Source organism: Ailuropoda melanoleuca, chromosome 18 (genome assembly GCF_002007445.2).
Source record: "Ailuropoda melanoleuca isolate Jingjing chromosome 18, ASM200744v2, whole genome shotgun sequence".
Taxonomy (NCBI): domain Eukaryota; kingdom Metazoa; phylum Chordata; class Mammalia; order Carnivora; family Ursidae; genus Ailuropoda; species Ailuropoda melanoleuca.
In genome coordinates this window covers 33741831-33749643 of record NC_048235.1, presented here as the reverse complement: position 1 = coordinate 33749643, position 7813 = coordinate 33741831, and the positions used below count along the sequence as shown (strand labels likewise).

Here is a 7813-nt window from a genome sequence, read left to right as displayed (position 1 = left end):
GGTTGACCTGGATTCAGTCCTTTGTTCACAGCACACTGTCACCCCCCTACCCTTACCGCCACTGGCAGTGCCTCCTTCCTCCCCTCTGCTTGTCTAGGTCCCATGAATCCTTCTAGACCTGACTGGAGTCCCACGACTTCCATGAAACCTTCTCCCACTCCCTGATTCCTCACTTCTTGGAACTCTTGACATCCTGGACTTAGTCCCACACACGCTGTTAGCACTTAATTTTTCTCTAATAGTTTCACGAAAATTAGCTCTGTCTTACCAGCTTATTGTCATCACTTAGAGAGCACAGCCTGGTTGCATCCTGGGATGGGCTCAGTAAGTACAGAATTGATGGGCGGGTTCTTGGAAAGATGGCAAGTTCTTCCAACATATGGCCGCTGTGGCCATTTTCCAGGGCCTACCAGACCACAGGGTAAATCGGAAGGAGGGTCTTTGGTCTTGAAGTTTGGAGATGAGTCTCCAGCAGGAAGAACCGAGCTTCTAGATGTATGGATGCTTTCTGGTTGGAGCCCAGCTCGATTCCAGGGTGGCATTGGCAGCCCTTATGGGAGGGCTTTTTGGGAGGTGAGGAGGCAAGATGTTACCTCAGTATTTTAGGGCCACAGTATTCTTATCTGGATAAATGGTTTGAGTTGGTTTTCTCCAATGTCCTACTGTTATGAACTAAATTGTGTCTGCCCAAAATTCAAGTTGAAGGCCCAACCCCCAATGTGACTGTCTTTGGAGATAGGGTTTTTTGGGAGGCACATGAAACACTGTGGCATAATGGGACATTACTGACCTGGAAAAGGGGAGCCTCCTCTCTGGGTCTCCATTGTCTCCTGTGAAAAATGCGGATAATAACACCTGCTCTGATAAAAGGCAGAGACTAACCAGACAATTGCTTGAGGGTCCTTCCTACTCAAAGATCCACTAATCTAAGTTATAAGGAGGGAGACTGTAGCCTATCACAGAGAAGAATGTTTCTAACCCTAAGTGCCGCTTGACAATGGAAAGGGTATCGTGTCAATGGTTGTGTTCTGTAGGAGTTGGGTAACATCCAGTGGGGATACACCAGAGGCCAGATGACTTCCAAGGCCTCTTCCAGCACTAAGGGTCCCTACAAGACTGTGACTCATGCCTCATTATACTCCTTGCCCTTTCTTCAGCTGCCAGCAGCCACTTATAGTCAAATGTGACCCCATATTATGTCTGAGTAGAAAACCAGAACATAGCACAGAGCCAAGTCCAACTGTAAGGTTCTCCAGATTCTCAAGTTAATAGCTGTTACCATTTGCCTCTTGAGTGAGGAGGTGGTTTGTGTCTCAGGTCCTGGGGCTTCCAGTCACATAAACTTAAAGAGGGTAAGATATCCTGGCAAAGACAACTTGTGAGATGGTGGCTTTGGGGTAAGGATATACGATGGATATGGAGCAAACAGATCCTGAATCAGAAGGTGCTTCTCAAGGGGGCGCCTGGGTGGCTCAGTCATTAAGCGTCTGCCTTCGGCTCAGGGTGTGATTCCAGCGTTATGGGATCGAGCCCCACATCAGGCTCCTCCACTATGAGCCTGTTTCTTCCTCTCCCACTCCTCCTCCTTGTGTTCCCTCTCTCGCTGGCTGTCTCTCTCTGTAAAATAAATAAATAAAATCTTTAAAAAAAAGAAAAAAGAAGAAGATGTTTTCTCGAGAGTGCCAAGGAGCCCCCTGCCCCTCTTGGGTTCTGTCTGAAGTGCCTACGCCTCTCTCGTCTCTCCATTAACTGCCCACCTGTTTTCCTCTAGAGTCTCATCTGTGCTCTATCTACTCTAGTGGGCATCTTTATGGATCCACAAAATCCTAGCATTTTCCATCTGGAAGGATCCTTTGAGAATATATAATTCAGTGTTTCCCCAAATGTCAGTCTTTCACACACCACTTTCACAGTTTTTGACAAATACATATGCCAACTGTTCTATTATTTACTCCTAGCTTTATTTAAATTGGGACTTTAAAAACCTTCATGTTTTTATATTACCAACATAAATGGAAAACCAGCCTTACTTGCATGCATTCAAGATAACCATAATTAACATTAAGCATTAAAATGAAAAAATGTTTCCCCTTGGGGCGCCTGGGTGGCTCAGTCAGTTGTGTCGGACTCTTGATTTCAGCTCAGGTCATGATCTCAGGGTCATGAGATTGAGCCCTGCATCAGGCTCCACGCTCAGCCAGGAGTCTGCGTGAGATTTGCTCTCTCCCTCTGCCCCTCCCTCTCCCTCCCTTCCTCTCTCTCTCTCAGATAAACAAATAAATCTTAAAACAACAACAACAACAACAACAACAACCAGGTTTCTTTAAAAAAAAAAAAAAAGAAAGTTTCCGGGGCGCCTGGGTGGCACAGCGGTTAAGCGTCTGCCTTCGGCTCAGGGAGTGATCCCGGCGTTATGGGATCGAGCCCCACATCAGGCTCCTCTGCTATGAGCCTGCTTCTTCCTCTCCCACTCCCCCTGCTTGTGTTCCCTCTCTCGCTGGCTGTCTCTCTGTTGAATAAATAAATAAAATATTTTTTTAAAAAAAAAAGAAAGTTTCCCCTTGTACCCATGTAAAATTATCCCAAGTACCTTCCCATGGTATACCCATATCACACTTTTACAAACACGGATCTACTGCAGCCCTCTCTCTGAACATTCATTGTGCACTTTCATATGGAAACTAAGGCCCAGAGAGGTTTAGTCACTTGTTCAAGTTCAGCAGATGATGAGTGGCCAGCACTTTTGACTCTCAGAGACTCTTCGTTCATTCTATCTCATGCTTCTTTAGATGAAGCTGATGGGGGTTAAAGATATTTATCATCTGTATTAGTTTCCCAGGGCAGTGGTAACAAAGTACCACAAACTGGGGGTCTTAAAACAATAAGAATTTTTTGGTCTCACAGTTATGGAGGCCAGAAGTCCAAAGTCAAGGTGCTGAGGGGGCTATGTTCCCTCCGAACCTTACAGGGGGAGGATTCTTCTCTGCCTCTTCCAGTTTCTGGTAGCCCTAGATGTTCTTTGGCTTATGGCATCATAATTCTAATCTCTATTTTTGTCTTTACCTGGTGCTCTCCCTGTGTATTTATTTCCATGTCTTTATATGTCCATCTTGTCATAAGACAAGGGCCCTTATAAGGGCCTGCTTTACTCCAATATGATCTCATCTTAACTAATTACATCTGCAATGACCCTATTCCATATAAGGTCCCATTCTGAGGTACTGGGGGATTAGAACTTCAACATACCTTTTTGGGAGAATACAATTTAACCCTTAACCTCATTCCAAAGGGACTTGAATTTCATTGGGGGCATTGAAAGACTCCCCAGAGGTACACCTGGGTGGCTCAGTTGGTTAAGTGGCTGCCTTCGGCTCAGGTCATGACCCCAGTGTCCTGGGATTGAGCCCTGCATCAGGCTCCCTGCTTAGCAGAGAGTCTGCTTCTCCCTCCCCCCTGCTATTGTCCTCTCAATTGCTCTCTCTCTCTTCCTCTCAAATAAATACGTCTTCAAAAAAAAGAAAGTAAAAAATAAGAAAGATCCCCAGATACACAAATAAAATTAAAATGATGGAATTACATACATTGATAAAATAATAACTTGCATCGGACATTGTGGTGTGCCAGTACCATCTCATTTGATCCTTACTTAGCTCTGTGAAGTAAACAAGTGTAGTGTATTCTTACAGCAATGGTCCCCACTGAATCATTCTTCCTGTATCTATGTCTTTGCATAGCCCCTTTGACAATGATTCTGGACTTGGGCTTATGACTTGCTTCAGTCAATGGAATATTGGTAAATATGATGCAAACATAGGCTTCAAAAGTGCTTATATATTGGGGTTTTGCCTACTCTTGTTGCTGGGAACACTTCTACTATTAAGTGAAGAAGCCAGGACCTGTCTATGGAGGATGGGACTTTGTATCACAAAGACAGATTGTCTCAGTTGAGTCCCTACAAAACCAGCCTGCAGCTGATCTGCCAGCTGACTGCAGCTACATGAGTGACCCCAGGAAGAACAGCAGGAGAAGCACGAACTGAACCCAACCCAATGGCTGACTCACAGAATCATGAGCAAAGAAAATGGTTGTTTTAAGCACCTAAGCTTTTGTGTGGTTTGTTACTCAATGATGCGTAATTGACACTGAAGATATTGCTTCTATTTTTTAGATGAAGAAATGGACTCTCCAAGGATTTGATTGACTTGCTCATCATGAAAAGACTGGAAAGAAAAAGAAAGCCCCATCCTTCTTTGATGCAAGAACCTAGAAGTTGAAGACAGTGCTATGGGCATTTCTGATCTTCGCTGATCAATAATGCATGACAAAGCTTGAGAAATTCTAGAAGAAAGAAATAAAATATTCTAGGGGCTGAAGTCTGACCAAATGTAAAGAGACTACAGAGATGAGGCTCTTTTTGTCTGGAAAGTCAAACATGTGTGAGACAGAAGAAATAAATGTAGGGAGGTAGACACAGACTAATCTGAAAATCTGAAAACTGGGGAGCAGGAGGACAGCCTCCAAAGCCTGAAAGTGGTAATTTTAGGCCAAATGAAGAACAGGGCTTCTTTTCACAGTGAGCATTCAGTTAATAGGACTCATTATTTTCAAGTGTGGTATAGGTTTAAAATGTAAATGGTCTTATTTATTTATTAATATATACAATCACATTTATTGATGACCTATTATATGGTAGGCACTGTGCTAGGAGATGGGGATTCAGAAGTGAATAATACACAGTCAGCTCACTCATATTCCAGCAAGAGACAGACACGTTGATTACTCAATCCACATATGCTGATTGAGCACTACGGGCCAGATCCTGTGCTGGCACTGCAGAGAGGTTGGTGTGCGAAACAGAAATCACTCCTGCTCTCCTTGAGCTCACAGTTTCTTAAAAAAGGCAGATATTAGAGAAATAATTAAATGTTAACACATGACTAACTAGTCACTAAGGAGCATGGTGTTTTAAGAGAGAAATACAGGGAGGTTTAGGAATATACAAAAAGGAGTCATTATGTAGTCTTGGGAGTCATAAAAGATCTCCCTGAGGAATTTAGGTGTAAGCTGACAACAGGAGGCTGAACAGCAGTGAAGTTGGCAAAGAGAGGGAGAGGGAAGAACATTGTGAGAGGGAACATCGTGTGACAAGGTGTGGAAGAGAGTTCTTTGAGGAACTGAAAGATGTCTAGTGTGGCTGTATTGGAGGAAAGAATAGGGGTAAGAATTGGTTAGAGTAGGTTCTTTTCTGCTGTGCTCTGCAGTCCCCAGAGAGTTGGACACTAAAAACTACATTGTCTGGGCTACATAACCCTCTGACTTCCAGTTGGGTCTGGGCAACAGACACATGAGTAGAAGATCAGAGAACATAGGGGAGAGAAGGCATGGCATTTCTTCTCCTACTCTCACCCTGCTTGGGGGCTGAGGTTCTGGCAATTGCTGTATCTTGTAACAACAGTTCTTGTTGGGTGGTCCCACTTCTATGGCCCCAATTTTATTAGTTTTGGTAACACCTGCCCATTAAAGCCTAGCAGTCACAATGACTTCCCACTTTTGCTAGTCCCAAGTGCCTTAATCTCCCTTTTTCTTCCTTTAGCTTCTGTAAACAGTCTCTTCATTAAACTGTCTTTACATTCCAGTTGAGGGTGCCTTCTGGTTTCTGCTCAGGAGCTCACTGAAGGTCACGCTAAGGACTTTGGACTTAGTTCTAGGGGCAATGATAAGGTGTTTATGAGATTTCAGCAAAAGAATGACATGATATTTGCTCTTTAAAATATCCTGGGGTTTCTGCTTCTGCTAATGACAGAGTAAGATCTTACCAGACTGTCTCTCCTACAAAATTCAACTAAAAATCTGGACAAGTAGCAAAAACTGCAACTATGTGAGGCAGTAGAGAATCAACAGAAGCAGACAGACCCTCCATGGAAGTACACTGTCAGAGGAGGGGAGTTTTTTTCCAAAGTAAGTTCTCATTTTTGTGGCTCCCCCCCACCCGGGGGACAATGTGGTGATGTGATGCCGGAGGTGGCAGGGTGCTTGTGGAAAAACTGGAATCTTTCTGGACTGGGAAACCAGGAAATGGAAGCCAGCTAAATTGTGGCTGCTGAAGAGAGTGGAGGAATCACAGAAGGGAAAGAGCCAAGGAGGATCCCAAATTCTGATTACCTCTATCTCTCAGTGACCCCTCGTACCATATGTTTACAGAACAGCCTGATAGTGATTCAGTTAAAGAAAAAATATATGAACAGACACAGGAACACAGGAACTGCTACCCAAGAAACAGAGTTAGTGGTTCTTATTAGAGGGGGAAAAAGACAGAATAAAGAATTTCCATAACATTCCATAAACATTTACAATAACCAGGATACAACCTAAATTTATCTGACATACAAAAAGCTATGAATTTGGAACACATTCTTGAGAGAAAAGAAAATGTGAAAATGACCCTGAGATGACCCAGATATTGGAACTAGCACATAAGGAGTTAAAAATGACAACTGTAACTATCCTCAATGAAGTAAAAGAAAAGATGCTCATGATGAATGAAAAGATAGGAAATCTCAGCAGAGAGACAAATGATTTTTTAAAAAACTTAAGTGGTTAGAAAAAGGAAAAAAAATCTAAGGGGAAACTTTAGTACTGAAAAATACAACATCAGAAATGAATGGACTTAATATCAGTGGAGATGACAGAGGAAATAGTAAGTGAACCTGGAAATGGAGCAATAGAAATTATCCAAGGTGAAGAACAGAGAGCAAAAAAATAAAAAATTAAAAAATGCATCAGAGTCAAACTGTGGAAAGTCAAAAATAAAGAGTAAATCTTGAAGGCAGCAAAAGAAAAATGTACATTACATAAAGGGAACAGCAATTCAATTTAGGTTTCATTTCCCATTAAAAACCATGGAAGTTGAAAGAATAGAATATCTTTAGAGTAGCGAAAGAAAAAAACTGTCAACCCAGAATTCACTCCAGTGAAAATATCCTACAAGAATCAAAGTTAGCTTTCCAAGCAACTGCAGCTGAGCAGCCATCATGGACACAAGCGGTGTGCAGCCCATCACGCTGGCCAGGGTTACCAAGGTGACGGGCAGGACTAGCTTGCAGGGACAGTGCACACAGGTGTTTTGGAGTTCATGGATGACATGAACTGCTCCATCATCTGCAACATTAAAAGCCCTGTGTGTAAGGTCACATGCTCACCCTATTAGAGTCAAAGCAAGAGGCTCAGAGGCTGAGCTGAACTGGTGGCTGGGTCCTGCATGTCTGGTTGACCACTTGGCCCACAGGGATGATCTGTGATTGTTGCTAAAGCACTTACATTATTAAAAAAAAAAGAATCAAGGTTAAATAAAGATATTTTCAGTTGAAAGAGAATTCACCATATGCAAACATGCACTACAAGAAATACAAAGGAAGGGGCACCTGGGTGGCTCAATAGGTTAAACTACTGACTCTTGGTTTCAGCTCAGGTTGTAATCTCAGGGTCATGATCTCAGGGTTGTGAGATGGAGCCCTGTGTCAGGCTTCACAATCAGCATGGAGTCTGCCTGCAATTCTCTCTCCCTCAGCCTCTCCCCCCTGCACACACACTCTCTCTCTAAAATAAATAAATAAATCTTACAAAAAAACCACAAAAACTGATGTGCCTGCATGCATCGGTTGAACAATGATTCTTGGTTTCTGCTCAAATCATGATGTCAGAGTCCTGGGAGTAAGCCCCGAGTCTGGGCTCTACACTCAGCAAGGAGTCAGTCTGCTTGTGGATTCTCTCTCCCTCCCTCTGCCCCTCTCCCAGCTCACATGCATGAGCACCC

The 7813-nt window shown here is 43.2% G+C and overlaps 1 pseudogene; it reads left to right on the top strand.

Annotated features, from left to right (window-relative positions):
• The first annotated feature begins 5665 nt into the window (after nucleotides 1–5665).
• Nucleotides 5666–7383, top strand: LOC117797118 (annotated as a pseudogene).
• The last annotated feature ends 430 nt before the right edge of the window (nucleotides 7384–7813 follow it).